The sequence below is a fragment of the Mytilus galloprovincialis genome, chromosome 2 (genome assembly GCF_965363235.1).
Source record: "Mytilus galloprovincialis chromosome 2, xbMytGall1.hap1.1, whole genome shotgun sequence".
Lineage (NCBI taxonomy): Eukaryota > Metazoa > Mollusca > Bivalvia > Mytilida > Mytilidae > Mytilus > Mytilus galloprovincialis.
Window position 1 is genome coordinate 7,812,793 of NC_134839.1, and position 21,783 is coordinate 7,834,575.

General features: G+C 33.3%; 2 protein-coding genes and 1 long non-coding RNA gene across 3 annotated transcripts in view; 1 reads left to right on the top strand and 2 right to left on the bottom strand.

Annotated features, from left to right (window-relative positions):
* LOC143062798 (uncharacterized) overlaps positions 1 to 21,783 on the top strand; it is a 528,850-nt gene that overhangs the window by 179,338 nt on the left and 327,729 nt on the right. The window lies entirely within an intron of this gene.
* Positions 1 to 21,783, bottom strand: part of LOC143062788 (protein unc-80 homolog) — a 126,082-nt gene that overhangs the window by 26,053 nt on the left and 78,246 nt on the right. The window lies entirely within an intron of this gene.
* Positions 911 to 21,762, bottom strand: LOC143062786 (uncharacterized). The gene is made up of 5 exons (XR_012974844.1): positions 21,124 to 21,762; positions 3,057 to 3,120; positions 2,494 to 2,575; positions 1,667 to 1,800; positions 911 to 920 (listed from the first exon to the last, which is right to left on the bottom strand). It is a non-coding gene; the product is annotated as an uncharacterized LOC143062786 (long non-coding RNA).

A 21,783-nucleotide genomic window follows, 5' to 3' on the forward strand; every position in this document is an offset into this window, starting at 1 on the left:
ACAGGCTCCTGACTTGGGACAGACACATACATACATAATGTGGGGGGGTTAAACATGTTGGACAATATTTATGGTTTTGCTACATGTTTTCGATTTTGTCCAATGTGCAGCACCAGACATCACATGACAGTATTAGGGCTCGGACTGAGGATGCATTTTCTTATATTTCACACCAGCATTAACTAGAGCTCATTAAAAAATACCCCATCATTCCTGTTCAACATTGAACTCAGTTAGGTTAATTATCTCCCATGAAATATTTCAGAAAGTGTTTATTCTACTTCATGCACATAATAAATAATAGAAATAATCTTCTTCAATGATATTAATAAACTCTATCACATTTCAATATTTATTTGTACATTATCATGAAAGTATAACATGGTCATGATGGTTCAAAGGATACAAATAAATATTATCATATCTATATATATACAATGTACAATCAATATTAAATCTTTTGAATATTAACATTGATCAATAAAGCATGACAATGAGATCAGGATCAATCATACAGTATACCAAATTAAGCAGACCTATTGCTTTTTGAATCTGATACATGGACTTGACCATGGGTACATAACTTTTTCACCGATCCATGAAATGTGGTCAATGTCAAGGGAAAACAGTTTTACAGACATGAGGAACTTTCAATTCATGCTCATTGCAAGTATAGATATCATATTATTCATAAGAGAGAGAATTAACATTAAAAACATTAATAAAAATTGCTGAGTTCAAAATATCTGTAATGCAGCAACAACTTTTCTCTTTAGTCTAAGGTTGGTCAAATCCCACACAATTCCTGTTATGTCTTCAGCCCCTGATGGTATTGGAGCTATTAGTACCACATTATATCAATACTGGCTGCCAGTTTCATATTCTATCTCTTTGATATGAGAGATAACATTCTTGCCTAACTGGAAGTAAAAAAGAAAATTCATCACAAATTAATTAAAACTTTTAAATTTAACATTCTGAAGAAGAAAACTATCACTATAGTATATGGTTGAAAGCAATCTGACTACCAAATGTGTTTATGTGTTGCAACACTGAGGGATGTTCCAGAAATAAATGTAGGGGGATCAGGGGTCAGAAGACACTTTTTATTTCACCCCCACCATGCATAATATTTCATTTGTCATTTCAGTGCCTTTTATAGCTGAATATGCGGTATGGGCTTTGCTCATTGTTGAAGGCCTTACAATGACCTGTAGCTGTTAATTTCTGTGTCACTAGGTTTCTTGTGGAGAGTTGTATCTTTGGCAATCATATGACATCTTCTTTTGTATATAAATAGGGGTATTAAAAAAAAGATTGTTAAGTCCTAGATTTATTTTTTATTTTTTTTAATAGAAGTCATTGACTTTCAAATATACACTACAGCTCAGGTGGATTTTGCTTTGTCCACCCGTCCACAGTGGGAGTGGGCAAACTTTCTAGCTTGTCAACTCTGCCCACCCATAGGAGTGGGCTTGCAATTTCTTTTGTTTAATCAAAAGACTTGCAAGTACAATCAATTGAAAAAAAGCAGATAAGCATTAGATATCAATATTTTAACAAAAAAGAGATTATAGCTGGAGTGGGCCGGTGGAAAAAGCAAAATCAACCCAGGCTGTTGTGTAGCACTGATCAAACATAATTGATTAAATGTTAGCTAACATACTCAATCAGTTGTTTCAAAGTCCAAAGATGGATGTAGATGTATTCATAGGTCTCTCAACATTTGAAAATGTCTGCTTTGGTGTGGCATTTGGTATCTGGTGGATATATCTGCATCTTGATCTCACTGGCTAATTTCTACAAGAAGCAAATTATAGTTTAACAAATATGTAAACAGCAGAGTAATCTGAGTTCACTTAGTAATAGGCATTTTAAGTTTGATAATGGGTAATTTTTTAATAAAGTTCAATCTAGTTTATCCCTGCCACATTCTGTATGTGCCTGTCCCAAGTCAGGAACCAGTAATTCAGTAGTTGTATTGTAATGCTGTATAACCAATAATTCAGTAGTTGTATTTAGTCTTCTCCTTTGAATTGTTTAAATTTATAGCTGATTATGTAGTATGGGTTTGTCTTATTGTTTAAGGTTGTATGGTGACTTAAAGTGGTTCCTTTATATGCCATGTGAAGTACATGTATTGGGGAGAGTTTTCATATTGGCAATCATACCACATCTTCTTATTTTCAAAATGGCTTTGTACCAATGCAAGCATTATGAATATTTTATCCAACTTTATAGATTTAATTTTCAAATTCTATCAATTATAAGATAAATCATGGACAAATAGAGAAACAAATAGACTAAAATTTTGATAGTACTAAGTAGTTATCAGCTTTTAAACAGGTTAGATAACTCTCTAATACATGTAAACATGGAACATGTACATATGTGTTCATGTTTCATATCTATCTTTTTTAGAGACACGGCATAATATACATGATATAATAATAAACATGAACATGTATCTTAGAAAACTGCTCTATTTATTACCTATGCCCATCTGTGTTTGTCTGTGTATTAGGTAAATGTAGCATAAGTTCTCCACAGTCATTAACAAGGTTAATACGCATCTCTGAAATTTAAATAAAAAGTTCCTTGTCATCATTGATACATTGATCATGTACATGTACATATAGATATACAAATGTAAATAAAAATTGGTTATATAATGTAAATTGTATCTATATATAAGTTAAGTTCAGACATGTTTCAAATAATTTTAGGTACAACCATTTATTTCATTCATTTATCAATGACACTACAACAATTGACAACAAAATTGCTATCAATCTGAACACAAAAAAAACCTGTGTATTAGTTTATGAAAATACACACCATTAGTCTTTATACATGTATCATGTTTTGATTATTTACTGACCCCTAATGTACATTTAAATTAACAGTGACAGATGGCAGAAATACATATACAACTGTACAAATTGCAAGGTACATGTATCTTCATGATCATATAAATGAAAGAAGAGTAATACATGTATGTATGCTACATTTCTTGGGATGATAATCAAAAATATCTCAGATAATCTGCAACTTACCTGATCAATTGTGTTTTGTAGGTTTGGAGGGATTAATGTCACATCTTTAACAAGGATGGTTTCTCTAAAAAATGAAATATAAATTTCTGTTACAAAAATGTTCTTCATTTTGATAGAACATAGATATCATAAGGAATGTATATATGTAGCAGTACAATATACATCATTTGTACATGTACATGTACTGTATGTATGTACAAAAGATGTTTGTTAGTTTGTAATACAAATTGTCTTACCATATATAATAAAGTGAAAACTGGACATATATTAAAAAACACATACATTTTATAATAGAATAATATTTGTTGTATGATACGGTGCTTTTTGTCCGCAATTCGCTTTTTGTCCGCTTTTGCTTTTTGTCCGATAATTTTGCTTTTTGTCCGAAACTTTTGCTTTTTGTCCGTTGCTTTTTGTCCGTTTTGCCTTTTGTCCGATTATTTTGCTTTTTGTCCGAAACTTTTGCTTTTTGTCCGTTGCTTTTTGTCCGTTTTGCCTTTTGTCCGATTATTTTGCTTTTTGTCCGAAACTTTTGCTTTTTGTCCGTTGCTTTTTGTCCGTTTTGCTTTTTGTCCGATAATTTTGCTTTATGTCCGATATAAAATGTGTATATTTTTGGCAGGTTTCATTTTGAACTACAAAATACCATGTCCTTTTAGGAGTTAAATACAGACCATACTCACATTATAAATGATTTGTACATGAAATTTCATGTCTTTTACAATATATCGCATTACCTCTAAAATGGCTCGAAGCACTAATATCCTAGACCCGTAGGTGTTGGTCAACAGAGGGCAAGGGGAATACTCTTGTATATCCCTAAGTCTAAAAAACAACTATTGAAAGCTGGCTAAACTAAGACATACTCCAGGTAGGCCATTATACCAGAAGAAGAGGTAGTCAAACCCTTATAAATGGCTTATAGCACTTATGTCCTGGATCTACACGACTTTATCAGCAACGAATTAAAAGGGGCATGAGTTTCGCCGGTATATCACGAAGTAAAAATAAACCTCATTATTGCCAGCTCTTCAAACTAAGAGATTCTCCACGTTGGCCATTATACCAGAGGTATAGGTAGGCAGTGCCTCTTAAATGGTCCATGGGCCATGGCACTTATGTCCTCGACCCGTACGAGTTGGTCAGAAGAGGGTAAGGGGAATACTCTAGTATATCACACAGTCCACCAAAAATAGTGACGGCTGCCCAAACTAAGACATTTTTAGGTGCGCCCTTATACTAGATGTTGGAGTAGTCATTCTCTTAAAAATGGCTCATAGCACTTATGTTATAGACCCGAACGAGTTTGTCAACAATGAGTTAAAAGGGGGATGAATTAGCCCGGTATATAACGAAGTTGAAATAAACTGTTGCCCGCTGGCTAAACTAAGAAATTATCCACGCGGGCCATAATATGAGAGGTAGAGGAAGGGATTGCCTCTATAAAATGATCATGAGCACGTATGACCTAGACCCGTACGAGTTAGTCAGCAAAGTGTAAGGTTGGTACCCTAGTATATAATAAAGTCGAACTAAACTATTGCTGGATGGCTAAGAGATTCTCCGCGTGGGCCATGATACCAGAGGTAGAGGTTGTCATTGCCTCTAAAATGGCCTAAATCACTTATTCCCTAGAGAAGTACGCGGTATCATCAAAGGGTTAAAAGGGAATTGGAACCTCTGTTTACAAAGAAGTCGAAATAAATTATTGCCGGCTTGCTTAAGTACGAGATTCTCCAAGTTGGCCATTAATCCTAGGTTAAATGTGTGCATTGCCTTTTAAATGGCTGATAAAACTAACGCCCTAGACCTGTACGAGTTTGTCAGCAAAAGGTTAAAGGGGGTATGCGATGCCTCTTTTTACAACGAAAATATAAATTAAGCCGACTGGCCTAACTAAGAGATTCTATACGCGGGGTATTATATCAGAGGATGAGGTAGGCATTACCTCTAACATAGCCATAACACGTATGTCCCAGACCCGTGTAAGTTAATCAGCAAAGGGTAAGGGGGGTACCTAAGTATATCACAAAGTCGAAATAAACTATTGCTGGCTGGCTAAACGAAGAGATTCTCCACATGGGCCATGATACCAGAGGTAGAAGTGGCCATAGCCTCAAAAATGGCCACTTATGCCGTAGACCCGTACCAGTGCTTCAGCAAAGTGTTAAAAGGGGGAGGTGGTATCTATGTTTACAACGAAGTCGAAATGAATTATTGCCGGCTGGCCAAACAAAGAAATTCTCAACATAGGCCATTATAACAAAGGTAGTGGTGGACATTGCATCTAAAATGGCCCATACTTCTTATTCCATTGATCTGTACGAGTTTGTCAGCAAAGGGTAAGGAGGGTTCCCTGGTATATAACAAAGTCGAAATAAACTATTGCCGGATGGCCAAAAATAAAAGATGATCCACGTTTATCATGATACCAGAGGTAGAGGTGGGCCTTGCCTTTAAAATGGTTTATAGCACTTATGCCAGCAAAAGGAAAGGAGGGTATTCTAGTATATCGCAAAGTCGTTATGAAATATTGCCGGCTGTTCAAACTACGAGATTCACCACATGGGCCATGCTACCAGAGGTATAGGTGGTCATTGCCTTTAAAATAGCCTATAGCACTTATATGGCATATACCCGTACGAGTTTGTCAGTAAAGAGCTAAAATGAGGAGGTGGTACCTCTGTTCACATTAAAGTCAAAATAACTGTAGCCGGTAGGCCAAACTCCGGGATTCTCTACGTGGATCATTATACCAGAGGTAGAGGTTTATTTCGACTTCGTTGTAAACAAAGGTAACACCTTTTATTTTTAACCCCTTGCAGGCAAAATCGTACAGGTCTTTGGAATTAGTGTTATATGCCATTTTAAAGGCAATTACCATATCTATCTCTGGTAAAATGGCCTACGTGGAGAACCTCTTAGTTTGGCTAGCCGGCAATACTTTATTTCGACTTTGTTGTAAACAGAGGTACCATCTCCCCCTTTTGATTCATTATTGTCAAACTCGTACGGGTCTAGGGCATAAGTGCTATAAGAAATTTGTATGGCAATGCCCTCCTCTATCTCTGGTAAAATGGCCTACGTGGAGAATCTTTTAGTTTGGCCAGCCGGCAATTATTAAAGTGTATTTCGACTTTGTTGCAAACAGAGGTACCACCTTACCCTTTTAATTCATTGTTGTCAAACTCGTACGGGTCTTGGGCCTAAGTGATATGTGCCTTTTTTAAGGCAATGCCTACTTCTACCTCTGGCATCATACCCCACGTGGAGAATCTCTTGGCCAGCCGGCAATTGTTTATTTCGACTTTTTTATATACCAAGGTACTTCCCTAACCCTTTGCTGACTTACTCGCTGGCTTATCCCTTATTGTAAGTAAGTAAGTTCAATAAATATAAGACTATATGCCAGGTCTTTCTGACAACCAATTACAAACAAATTGGGGTTTATCTAATGAGGCTTTTCCCAGGATGCAATTGCTCGTAGACTGTATACAGTTGACCAAATAATCCACAAATTCCGCAAAAGGATATTTTAATTATAGGCCATGTCCATTTAGACATTAAGCAACAAAAGCCCAGCATGACCGATGCATTTGTCTTTAACATCTCCGATATTGATTCCGCGTGGCCTTCCAATTGACATGAGTGTCCATTGGTGTTCATTGTTAAACCTTTGGAGCTATATCAGTTTGTGTGGAAATTAAGAGCACGATGACCTTCCCTTGGTGATAACAACATGACCAACAACCATATCGTGTGTTACCAAAAGCCGTCAGCGATAGTCACACCGACAATTTGCTGCCTTCGTGGGCAAAAGCCTGGCTTTTCGCTGGATCCTAATTAACATCTAGTGTTGTCACTACCATTTGCTGTAGAGATTTAGTTGCACAACATAACAGAAACATTCTTTGTAAATACTCTATGTTGATATTTTGACATTTGGATGGTTCATATACCAATTGTAGCCGAAAAATGATAATGAAACATTTCTGTTTAAGGCGAAGTGTACGTAATTAAACTACACAATGGATTCTTTTTAAATTTTACATGTAGATTCTGCTTGTAAAAATAAATCGGAAAATAAAATAAAAAAAGGGGGTAACCGTTTTCGTTTTTGAGATACGAGCTGTTGAAGTTACCAGCATCATACACCAAAATTACAAAGGATATATAGGGAAAATCGTGAAATTCGGCAGGAATTGTTACATTTCCAAGATTTTCTATCATATTAGACAATCGATTTTTTTTTAAATTTATGAGACGATTCTAAAATGTCTGAGGAATCGATTGGTGCAAAGAAAGTCCTTAGCAACCGTGCTACTTTTCAAGCTATACCCTGTTAAAGTTGAATCTTGAGTGTAAAAAAACAAAAAACAACGACAACGTTATTGACGTCGCCGCAACAGTTACGACGCTTCATATAGTCCTATACTTGTATGAAATATATATATATACTGTTTTGTTGGAGTTCGTGTTGCTCGGTCTTTAGTTCTTTATGCTACGTTTTGTGTACTATTGTATTGTATTTGTCTATTATATTCGGGTGCGTGCGGAGATCGCCAAGCTAGAAAACGGTTGACATTTTCTTCATTATGAACTAGAACTATTTTCGACTTTGGTGCCTTATTTTTTGTTAAAATCTAAACACTGCAACGTGTTTTCAAAATCTTTGTTCCCATAAAACTTCATTTCGTCAAGGTCTCTTCTCAGAATATCAGCCATCTGTCTGGCACAGGATAACAAATCAATATTTAAGTAAATTTAAGTTGTGTGGTAATTCTTAGTACATTTGGGTAAATTAATCTAATCTTTGTGCCGCACAAGCATTTCTATAATTCAACACATCCCTGAGCCACGACATTATATATTTTATGCATTGCATGCGCTTCTTTTTATCACAATCCAAACCGGCTAGTAACCGTTGTATAACTTTACACGTCTGAAGACAAATATTTGCGTGAAACATTTTTGTATGATTTTTATTTCTAGAAATCAACCTGAAATCTACAACAGTCCATTCCGAAAGTCGGACTGGACCTTTACTTTTATGTGCATTCGGGATCTACACAAATTGTAACCCGAATAATTCAGTCGTTTTATTCAGCTGATGTACGAATGCTACATTTCTCGTGTGGGAGAAAATCGGACATGGAAAGGGCTTGAATTATTCGAGTTACTCAAATTGAAACTCGGGAATATATTTCTAGCTGTTCGGAATTCGTGGAAACAAATGATTGTTTTTCGGCATTACGATATTGAATCAATAGAGATACCAATTATTTCTTTTAACAAATTGGAATACCAGTCAGTTTATAGGTCTTCAGTTAGAAATAGGGGCGGCAATCCATTCATTTTATCCAATCAATTGGAAGAGGGGATCAACATTGATAGTCAAAAAGCCTTGAAATATTCGATAAAAACGTTGAATGTAAATTATATGAACTCCAAAGTCTCATATTATAAGACTAGTAAACCACAGGCTTCTCAATTCTTGTATGATCATGAACTAGGTGAAAACCTAGAGCTGACCGAGTGCGAGATCCTCATGGATAATCATCGAGGTCGTTAAACACCCCTTGCAGTAAACTTTGGTTAAATTAAAAAAAAAAATCGAAATGTAATAGTCTGAACACATTTCACCTCTCATTCCACTAAATATTAAATTGCAGTTACAAGTATCACAAAACTTCCCTGACCTTTTTTCTTTAACCATAATAGAGGGAGGAGGGAAGGAAGGATCCAGATCCCGAAATCCCGGGCTTAAAAACACGAAATCCGGCCAGGTCCCGAATTAAAAAAAAATTTAAATCCCAACTACCCGAAATTCGGAAATAGAATTCCCGGATCCCGAAAGGGTCAATCCCGAAATCCCGAGCTTAAAAACACCCGATCCCGGAGTTCCGATAAAGGTCATACCCCCCCCCCCCCCCCCACCGTAATTCTATATTTTATTCATTCATAATCTTGGATTGAGACTTGATACTTCAAAATTACATTCTCTAATTTTGAATGATGCACACAGGCACAATAAAAGAAAACAGATTTCGCTATATATCTCTTCGAAATTGGAATTTGTGAAAGAAGAAATGACATGTTATATTTTATCTTACATGTGTACTTTCAATTTCAAAATGGTTCTAAATTTAGATTTAGTTTTCCCATAAATTGCGGACGGAATAGAAGACACCTGTTTATTTTCTGCACATGTAGAAAAGTTGAAAACTGGGAGTTGAATGACATAATTTTTACTTATTTTAAGATAAATGTTAGAGTAAGAAAATTTTTAAGTTAATGAGTAATTTTTGGGGCATAATTTGTTTATTTTTTGTTTGTTTTCCGTTTTTGTTCTTCCGACTGGTAGTTTTGCACAAGTGGTCAAATTATTCTCTTGGTATCGTCTGATTTCTTATATGAATATAAATCCTGTCCTTAAATTTTCAATTGCACAAAATACGAACATTTCAACGTCTTTTTAATTAAACAATTAAATTCACACGTCTTTCATTAATTATGTGTAACCTATTATAAAACTTTACGTTGAGTACTGTGTTTTTCGTTCAAGACTACGGCTTTTTAAAACGATATTGTTGGGTCAATTCAGGTTTCATTTTAATTAATTTGATATCAATAGAAGAAAAATTGTTACATGTTTATTTGTTTATTTGTTTATAATTTTGTTGTGAGGCGTTTTTTCTTTCTGTTGATATCATAAACACGAAATGCCTTCTCCTACGCGTCTAAAACAATGTTTTTAAGTCAGGCTGCACACAGAACAACGTACAGAATGCTGTGATTTCTAATTGGAGTTATTTAGATAATTTCTATGAGGTTAAAGACAGCACAGGCGTGCTTGTTGGATTCATTATAGACCGAAGAAAGTAGTTTCTCTTTCGTGTGTCCTTTCTTGGAGTAAGGGAGATAACTTGCGTAACTAACGACGAACGTTTTTAATCCCGTATTCCGCTAGAGGCGTGCAATTACGTACACTTCGTCTTAAGGATGTACTTAGGTGAAATTTAAAAAATTAAGAAATTAAAATTGATACTACATGTTGAATGAGCATCAGCTATGGAACAAAATAAGCTAAAAATATTGATAGGTCATGGAGCTCCTTTTCGAGTTATTTGAGTTTTAAAAATTGGCGGGAAAAGGCTGACTCGGACTTTTACCTTACATTAACATTGGTATTATTTGGGTTTCAAATCGAAAGAACAAAAATTAAGAATCTGCTTAAATTTTGGAAAATGACCTTTTATGAGCTATTGAAGTCATTTATGAAAAGAAAAATGGGTGTTATGGGGCAAAATATCTAACCATGTATTGATGGAAAAAACCCAAGGAGTTCGAACATATGACACCAACTTCCAAAACCTCACCTAAGTACATCCTTAATATCGATCTATTGTTGGAATTGTAAATTTTCATATTCAATTTTTGTTTGTTTAAAGATGACCATTTTAAATAGAGATTTTAATTTTTTAAAAAGCAAGTGTTAGACTTGTGCTTTTATTGCCACTCAGTTCATATAACCTGTCATTTTAGTCGAGCCTGTAACTTTTGTTGCAGAAAGCTCGACATATGAATAGTGATCCGGCGGCGGCGGCGGCGGCGTAAGTTAACTTCTGAAAAGCTTAATATTTTAGAAGGTGGAAGAATTGGAGGCTTCATACTCTGTATATAGATGCCTCATGCTACGAAGTTTCTGTCAGTCACATGTCCAATGTCCTTGACCTCATTTTCATGGTTCAGTGATCACTTGAAAAAAAAGTTCAGAATTTTTGTAATGTTGAATTCTCTCTTATTATAAGTAATAGGATAACTATATTTGGTATGTGCGTACCTTGCAAGATACTCATGCCCGTCAGACAGTTTTCACTTGACCTAACTTCATTTCGTGGATCAGTGAACAAAGGTTAGAATAAGTTTTGGTGGTCAAGTCCACATCTCAGATACTATAAGCAACAGGGCTAGTATATTCGGTGTATGGAAGGACTGTAAGGTGTACATGTCCAACTGGTAGGTGTCATCTGACCTTGACCTCATTTTCACGGTTCAGTGGTTATAGTTAAATTTTTCTGTCTTGGTCTGTTTTTCTCATACTTTATGCAATGAGTCTACAATATTTGTTGTATGGAATGATTGTAAGGTGTACATGTCTAGCGGGAAGATATCATCTGACCTTGACCTCATTTTCATGGTTCAGTGGTCAAAGTTCAGTTTTTGAGTTTTGGTCTTTTTATCTAATATTATATGCCAAAGGTCACTATATTTGGTGCATGAAAATATCTTATGATCTATATATAAGTCTCCCAGGTTTTATTTGACCATGACCTCAATTTCACGGTTCATTGCACAGTGTTAAGTTTTTGTGTTTTGGTCTGTTTTTCTTAAACTATAAGTAATAGGTCAAGTATATTTGTTGTATCGAAGAATTGTTAGCTGTTCATGTCTGCCTGGTATGGTTCGTCTGACCTTTACCTCATTTTCATAATTCATTTGGTCTTTGTTTAGCTATCTTGGTTAATGTTAAGTTTATGTGGCAGTTTCATTTCAGTGTGTGCACTCTTGTTTAAATGTGCTTATTTATCTGAGTCCTGGACTGCATTCCAGTGGCTTTCATTCGTTTACTTTTGTGTAAATTTTATACAGATCAGTATTTTTTCAAATGTTTTACCAATATTTTAGCTTCATGTAACATCTTGAACACTCAGAACAGCAAAACAAAATTTAGATTTCAGAAATGAATAGCCTTTAGTCATCGACGAATAGCCGATGATTTCAAGAGTTGTTTCCGTTAAAGGATGATTCCTTTTTTTTGTGCAATACTTGCTCTTTCGGAGGCTCGAGGGTAATTTCAGCAAAAATTTTATCATTTTTGTTTTCATTACAAATTTTATTTATTACACTTTTAGTTATAACTTTATGAATTGGCTCAAAAATCAACCCAAAAAATCGAATGATTTTGGCCTCAGATTTATTTTTCAAATGTTTATATCACTGTAAAAGCTCCAAATTGTCTCCCTTTAGTGCAATAATGACATTTTGTTTTGGCATTAGAATTAAAATGTCTTTTTCAACTCATCGGTGACCTATAGATATTTTTCAAATATGCTTTACGTAAACTAAACAGTTGTAAAATTAAATCGATTTCTGTAATTTAGTTCTTTTTTTATTTCGATATAAGATAAGATATTTTAAGATAAGATATTTTTATTTCCAATTATGGGCCCCAAAGGGCATAAACATTACAACATCAATAATTTTTTCATAATACAATACAAACAATGAGATAATAAAAAAAAAAAAAAGTTAAACGAGAACTATTTAAGTTCTTAAAGAATACGTAGATAAAGAATCTATAGTATGTTTTTTTTTTTTTAATACTAATGCATTTTATTGCAAGTGTGGTTGATATAGATAACAAACAAGCAGCCCAAAAAGAAAAAAAGAAAAATAGATATCCACATATGTATAGTACACAAAAAGTTGGATCAATTAAATATATAATAATTAGCCAAAAAGAAAGTAGAAATTAAACATGTCCATGACTCATCCTGTGTCAGCAGCAAATAGGAAAGCATTATGGTTTCCTAAAGGCAGCTGACACCAGGGGGCGATACCTTATGGGCCATAGGCATGTAAAATGTGTGTAAATGTCTCTTTCCTACCTGTATCAAAAGCAAACAAGGAAGCATCATAGGTAACTTGAATGCAGTTGATACCAGGGGACGATGCCTCAAGGATATAAGAGAACATTTGAATAAATAATATATCTTAACAATTATTTTTTTTTTTTAATCGGCTAGTATGTTTGTGATATTCAGATGAATATAATTTTCTATGTCCAATCAAATGTATATACACACATAGATTTCCTTTAACTAATCTTCACTAAGGAAGATGTTTGTATATAAAATTACATATTATTTTAAGTAACTCAACATTTTCTACACTAAATAACCAGATAATTTTGCTTTGACTGTTCATATGATTAAAATAAGAATTATATTGTGCAATACTAGCTAACATACAATTTCTATCATCCTCAAATTTGTTACAATCAAATAGAAAATGAGCCTCATCTTCGACAGTATTGGAAGAACATTTATTACATATTCTGTTAATTCGGGGAATACCCTGATATCTACCTAATTCTATTTGCAATCTATGAGAAGATACACGTAATTTAGTAAAACTTCTTCTAAGTTCAAAATTCTTGATCAATGTTAGATATTTTTCAAAACCAAAATTTGTTTTATATAAAAGGTAGGTTTTCAGTTTACTGTCTGAAAATTTATCTATTTGTTTTTTCCAACAGCTAATAAACAATATTGATAGCTTGGTTTGTATATATTTCTTAAATTTGTATAAGGATTCACAAAATGGAGCATTAACGGCATTTGTATAGTCAATACCAAGTATTTTAAAAACAACATTTATTGAACCATACCATGATGTTATATTCATGTGATGTAGTGTCTTTGATTGTGTATATGCCTCTTTTAATAGAGGAAAATTATTACCTAAATTCTCTAATCTATACCAGTACAATAACATTCCTTTTATAATATTAAAATATATTGGAAATCTTCCAAGTTCAGATAACACTGCAGCATTTGTTGTTTTCTTGTGTACCCCAAGTATAAATTTACAAAATTTTATATGAAGTTTCTCACAGGGTAAACCTGAATATAGTTTTTCAAAAGATATATCTTCCTTCTTACATTTAGAGGAAAGAGAATTAAACATCCCCCATATTTCGCTACCATATAATAAAATAGGTTTTACAGTGTGGTCAAAAACATGAATACTTGTTTTTACATCAGGATTAAGTGATAAAAGATCTTTCCTTAATTTGAAATGAGCTTTCAGGGATTTTTTGTATAGTTCATTTTGAGCATAACTGAATGAACCAGATGAGCTTAAATATAAACCTAGGTATTTGTATTTTGAAACACATTCCAGATTTATATTCTGAAATGTGAATATCTGTTTTACATGTCTGCCTGCCTTGTTGAAAATCAGCACCTTTGTCTTATTAGTATTCACATTGAGACACCAATCTTTGCAAAATTTATCAAGCATTCCCAGCTTTTCTCGTAGTCCTTCAGCTGATGTAGATAATAAAACAATATCATCAGCATACATTAAACAATGTAGATCTTTGTCATTGACATTAACTGGGTCTCTAGTATCTGACAAATATCTGGGCAAATCATTTATGAATATCTTGAATAAATTCGGACTGAGGTTGTCACCTTGTTTGACTCCAATATCTAATGGGAAAAAATCACTTACTTGATTTTGAATTTTGACACATGATTTGCTAATTTCATACATACTTTTAATAATGTTATAAAAATAAGACCCAGCCCCAATATCTAGTAGTTTAATCTTGATCCCTGTATGTATAACAGTATCAAAAGCCTTCTGAAAATCAACAAAACAGGCAAACAGTCTACCTTCTTTTGAATTACAGTATTTGTTAATAAGACAGTTTAAAATAAACATATGATCTGCAGTTCTGGCTTTCCTTGTGAATCCAATTTGACTATCATGTATAATATTATGTTCCTGAAGAAATTTGTCCAGTCTTAGACTTAATATTCTATTAAAAAGCTTTCCAATTGCACTTGTTATTGTTATTCCTCTATAATTGTTAGGGTCACTTGTATCGTTGCTTTTAAAAATTGGTGTAATATAACCTTCAGCCCAAGATGTTGGGTATATACCTGAAGACAGACAAGTATTAAACATCTGTTGAAAACTTTTTAAAAGGAAAGTCTGTCCATTCTTTATCATATTATTACTAATGTTATCCAAGCCTGATGATTTATTGCATTTTAAGTGTGAAATGGCTTTGGATATTTCAGACTCAGTGATAACGGAGTCCAACTCGTTGAAACATTTTGAGTTTTCTAACTGTTTCAGTTTTTCACATAGCTCTGTATATCTACTTTGAAATTCACCTTTCAGTTGTGACAACTTTTGGAAATGTGATATCAAAGTTGATGGTTGTACTCCACATTTTTTTTTAGTTTCATTTTTTTCCTGTAGTTCATTAATTAAGTTCCAATACAGTTTTGGATTCTCTTCGTGCAAGGAGTCCAGCTGACTAATCAATGATTGTTTGTATTGTTTGTATTTATATTTCCTTAGTTTGGAGTATTCACGATTCAGTTTATAAAAGTGATTTTTGATAATTGGATCATATGGAAATCTTGAATAAATTTTTCCATAATTAAGCAAGTTAGTTCGAGCTTGTTGTAAACTTGCGTCAAACCACTTTTTGTTTTTTTGTTTGTTTGTGTGTTTTTTTAAAGGTCGTTTAAGTGATAGATTTGCTGCTGATAAAAAGATGTTTGAAAGTTTTGATGATGCTTCATCTACTGATGTCTGAGTAAATTGAATTGTGCTGTTGTTGAATTCTAGTATGTAGTTTTGTAGCGTATCTGAAGAAAGTGTTTCTTGAAATTTTATTGCTGAACAGTCAGTCCAGATATAATTAGGTGTCATATTTTTCAACTGGATTGGAATATCATTTTCTCCAGGAACACAATATTTTGCAGATAATTCCCACTCAAGTTTACAATGACAATCAGATAATGTGGGAATAAATCTGGATACTTTAAAATACAGTACATTTTCAAGAATTTCTTCCGACACAGCAACATAATCAACCACACTTGCACCATTGGGGGTATAGCAAGTAAAATTACCAAATGTATCACCAAGAACTCTGCCATTTAAAATTCTTATTTGTTTACTAATGCAAAAATCCAAAACTTCTTTGCCTCTTTGATCAATTTTTTGGTCTCGACTTTTTCTTGTCATAATGTTTTTGTCAGTAGGGTATGTATCAAAAATTGGAGTAAATTTTGAATCATCGTTTACTATAAAGTCATTTTCAGAGCCTATTCTGGCATTAAAATCTCCACATAACAAAATTTCACCCATTTTTTTATACTGAAAGATATCTTTTTCTATGCATTCAAAAACATCAGAAGAGAGTTCTTGGGTATATTTAGACGTAACAGGGGGGTTGTACAGTACACAAATAAATAGGTCACTTTTAAATCCAAAAAAGGATTTTTCTAATTTAATCCATTGATAATCTGGATTACTGTTAATCAATATTTTGACATGAGGTTTAACGTGACTTTTCTGTAGAATTGCTATACCCCCAAAATGACGGTTATTATTTGATAATTTTCTACATATTGGATGATAATGAAATTTACCAATATTGTGTATTTGGGAATTATATCCCACATGAGTTTCGACTAAAAAAACAATGTCGTAATTCTCTATATGTTTCAGAAAAAGGGGATCCTCTGCTTTATTCATGCCCTTTGAAAATAAGCCACCTATATTCCAATAACCAAATTTTACAGATGATTGGTTTGATTTTGGCATTTTGGTTGATACAATTAAATCTGGTATAAATAATAGAATAGATTTTCTATCTATAAAAAAAAAATAATAAAAATTTGTCTCTAAATAAAAGGAAGAGACAACAAGGAAAATATTCAGAAATGTAAATATTTGAAATAAGTAGATTTATTTAGAGGATAGTTTTTACAATGGTTTTCTAAATACAAATAGTCTATGATATAATGACAGATAATTTCTTTTCTATGTATCCTCTTTTAACTGAATAACTATTAAACTGATTTGGGTTGAATAACCTGATATCCTGGGTTAATTCAAGATCAAAAGTATGATTCAAATGTGAAGACTAAAAATAAAAATGAATGAAATAAAATAAAAAAGGCGAACTTTTATACCTAGCAGAGGTTACATATATATGACCATGTAATAGTGTGACTTCTTCACATAATGGCTGTTTCATTTGAAAAATCTATTCAAATGAGAATATGAATTTATCAGCCCAGAAAAAAAGAAGAAATATATAAAGTTGTACATGTATATATAAATTATATGTAAATGACTTTAAACATGTTAAAGGAAGTCAACATAATGATATGGTAATATGTATAATATTAAAAAGCAAGTTATTCATGATGACCTCTGCCACGTCCACGTCCACGTCCTCTTGTGTTGCGCGATTTGGATCTACCTCTTGAATTTGGCATGGGAATGTTTAAGGCAGTGTGGATATATATATCTCTCTATTTCTCCTATTAGTTCAACTTAAAAAAAAGTACCTTAACAAAAATGGTTGCTTCCTTCGAGGGCAGATTGTGAGCTTAAGTGAACGATAACCCCATGTTTTTATTTGATTTTTCTATTTAGTATATGATAAAAGTTCATTTATAGAAAAAACAAGCAAAATCCTACATGTATATTTAAAAAATAATGGATTAATACCCTCCAGTCCCCTTAACGACAAAAAAAAAAATAAATAGAACATTACGTTTAAGTATCACCTACAGTATTTTACAACCTCCATTGGTGATACATTATATGTATTTCTGCTGTTGTTTTATATAAGTTATTGTCCTGAATAAACATCTTTATGCGTTTTTGCGTTTCAGTTTTTATTGTGAAATTTCTTCAATCAGCCAAGACAAACTTTAAATTTCGCCTTAACGATGTTTTCGCGAGAAATCCATGTATAATTATCGAATTACTACATTTAATCATTGTCTAGTGCCCTAAAATGAGATTTTCCGAGACGCTGGGTTTGAAATGGGATACCCTATTTAATTTAAACAATATTTGCAATCTTTTCAAAAAGATGCAGATGGGAATTTTCGTTCCTTATGAAAGTGTTCGCAAGGAGTTAAATTATAAACTCCTTATAGGATTATCAAAAAGCAACTATTAAGGAGCCCCTTGGAATAAAGATCTTCCAAGACAACGTGTTCGAGAGTTTGAGTTTAATACATGACTTTTTTAAAACTTAATGGACGGAGCAGGATTATCTTACTCTTCCAGTTAACCATACATCATCACAGTTGCATTGGTTCTTGTTGCTCAGATTTTAAATTTCAATGATTTCGTCCGAGACCACAATTGTCGTCCCTTGATTTTCGTTATTAGTCCCTAGTGATAACAGTGGGTTACTTGCCAATAATTTTTATACCCCTTCCAAATTTATTTCTCCTTGTTTAATGCCTCACATTGTAAGTAAGGGGGGGGTGAAATTACACTGTAAAAAAATTTGGGTCCAGAATTTTACAGGAAAGTAGTGATTTGGTCCAGCTGAAAAAGGTTAAAAATTAGCACTTCGGAAGCTGTCAAAGATTTCAAGACACCCTAAACACAAAATTGTCCATATTTTGAGTTAGACGCGATTAAGTTTTCTATAATTTTGATATAATTTGTCCCAAAATTAGTACAACACACTGTAAAAGTTTCATTGAGAAAGCGCAGGTGGGATTTTTTAAATTTTCATTTATGTTCTAAAAGAAATGCACTACGAATTAATTGTGTTCTCGTACCATTTGTTTTGTGGACTGTTGTGTATCTTGTTGTTTTTCATTCAGCTGCGGCTTTGTTGTTTTGTTTCAACCCTTTTTAGTGTGATTATCCTTTGGTACACTTTGCCTCTCTCTTATATATGATATCGCAATAATTATATATATGTAAGCGTTCATATACATTTATATGGATACAATATTGAATTAAAATAGATATAATAATTAGATGAGTGAAAAAAAGAAAATGAAGTAATAATTGTACGTGTGAGGAGTTGGCATTCTTATAAAAAAGAAGATGTGGTATTATTGCAAATGAGACAACTATCCACAAAAGACCAAAATGACACAGACATTAACAGCATTAGGTCACCGTACGGCCTTCAACAATGAGGAAAGCCCATACAGCATAGTCAGCTATAAAAGGCCCCGATAAGACAATGTAAAACAATTCAAACGAGAAAACTAACGGCCTTATTTATGTCAAAAAAATAAATGAAAAAACAAATATGTAACACATAAACAAACGACAACCACTGAATATACAGGCTCCTGACTTGGGACAGGCACAGATTTAGCAGTTTCTTCTTCCCGCTAATGATATATAGTCACCATTTGCACTTATATGCGAATGGCCGATTAACAGTCGCTCCAAAATATTTTGCAACATTTCAGTTAAAAAAAAACTTTTTTAAGTCTGGTTATATTTTCGTCATATTTCCAACAACTTTATTTTTCTTAAACATTACAAATATTACAAATATAACAAACAAACAAACTTCATTTTTGGAACACTATCACAAAGTTTACGTAATACATGTGTAGCTATTTATTTAGATAAACTGTATTAATCCATACATTTCGGAATTATTTAGCAACTATATCCAAATGACGAGGAAGTTCGAGGTTATTCAAGTAAAAAGAGTAAGGAAACTTTGGTTAACACAACAGCATTTTCAACAATGTAAAACACTTTTTAATAGAAAATTTAAAAGAGATACATCAACAGTGTTTATTTTAGAATTGCTCAAGTCTGTAGGGCTTATTCCTGATTGTCCCACTTTTTTTTTAAATTAAGAGCTCATATTGTCCCACATGAAAAGTTCTGACTGGTCCACATTATTTTATGAGGCGAAATGTTCTTATCCCTTGTTAGATTGTCTCTATGGTTTTGTTTCAGATTTATAAGCCAAAATCTATATTTTATGCGATGCTCTTCTTTTAGACATTGCGGCCATCTTAATTATTGGGCGGGGTCATCGGATACTTTTTTGAAACTAAATACCCTAAGGATGATTTTGGCCATGTTTGCTTTAATTTTGCCAGTAGTTTCAGAAGAGAAGATTTTTGTAAAAATTGATGACGACGACGAATAATGAGAAAATGAGAAAAGCTCACTTAGTCCTATGGTCCAGGTGAGCTAAAAAGCAAAACGGACAAAAAGCAACGGACAAAAAGCAAAAGTGTCGGACAAAAAGCAAAATTATCGGACAAAAAGCAAAACGGACAAAAAGCAACGGACAAAAAGCAAAAGTATCGGACAAAAAGCAAAATTATCGGACAAAAAGCAAAACGGACAAAAAGCAACGGACAAAAAGCAAAAGTATCGGACAAAAAGCAAAATAATCGGACAAAAAGCAAAAGCGGACAAAAAGCAAATCGCGGACAAAAAGCACCGTATCAGTTGTAAAAATGCTATTTGCCAATGTACATGATGTAATAAAAAGAATAAATAATCAAAGAATTCACATATTGAAAAGCTTTACAACTTGTGACCTTACAACGCTGAAAATTTACTCAGGGACAATGCACCTTGGTGAACTTGTGTCTTATTCGCTCAGTCGTTGAATATTTGTCTGTATTTAAATTTTTCGACTAGTTATTGTATAAAAAAAATTAAGTATAGTATGGATATCAGATTAAAATGGGAAGTACACGTACATTGTTTTGTACATGTAAAGTATCAACTTCTTCTTACATTCATAGAAATTAAACAGAAAAAACTCCCAGATATATACATGTATGAACGGTCAATTGTTTGTTTGCTCTTCATTTATGTTTCTTTGTATCCTACATTGTACATCATGTACATGAGCATTTGACTTTTAATCAAATACTGATTAAATTATCAGATGATTTTTAGATGGATATTATCAAATATATATTACTATAGTCATGCTAGTATATACATGTATCAATTAATTAGTGTTGTGGCAGTGTCTGTGTCAATGTGACAAGTTTAACAGCCATTGATGGTTCATGCTACATGATGATCATACATGTACATTGTATGTGTAGCATGGCAATTCAACTTTTGAACATGTTGAAGGGTAGCCTTGGCTTGAATCCCTCAATTGTCTGATAGCATGCATGTTTTCCTATTTAGTTCTACTGCACTTTTGTTTAATGCTTTCTTGCAATTGTTATCAATATGTTTGTATTTGTTTTTTGCCTTGACTTGGGTGTTTGTTCCTAAATTACAAATGTATTACAAACATATAAACTGACCGACCTGGATTATTTTTTAAATAATAATTTTTTTCATACATGTATCTAGTTTAAGATTACTATGACATCTAACGGCTGTTTTGCCAGACAAGCTGGTGTAGTGGGGCATAATTAACATGACAATGTTGTCCAACTCAAGTTTTAAAATGTTTGGATTTGTAAATGCAAATTACCTGGCACCTGCTCAAAGTTTTACACTGAAGCTTGACATCAGCTTGGCCTTTCGGTTTACTAGGTTCTCCATGTAATAGGAACCATTAGGAAGTCGGTTCAATTCCATCCAGATATACACTTAACATATGAATACAGAACTTTAAAACATAAAAATGAACGATCCATTCAAATCGTCTCCCAGAGCAGATCGCCAGATGAAAAGGACAAGTGCGTGATGTGTTTACATTCCTTCTATCAACTAATCTTCCTATGCCGGTACAACATATTTGACAACCAGTTGCATCTAAACTGCACACATTATTTCTGCATCACGATAAGACGAAGAGACTTAAATCGGCGTACTTTTTTTGGTAAAACGCCTTCGTCTGTCTTGGCAGCCGACCGAGTCGTCCATATTTGTTTACCATAACTTCTGTTTCCGGATTGTCAAAATTGGACAATTTTTCGAAAAAATGAGCGTTTACTCTATAGTTAATGAAAATATACTTCAATTAAGCCTTTCTGATATTTTAATCGTCATTTTAAAAATAATAACTATACTTTCGCTTACTAGGCGGAAAATACCGAGGTGTTGAAAAAATTGACACCTCGGTAAACTCCGGAAAATTTTCCGTAAATCTTTATTATGGGTCGGATACCTTAAAGGGAACATTTTTTTC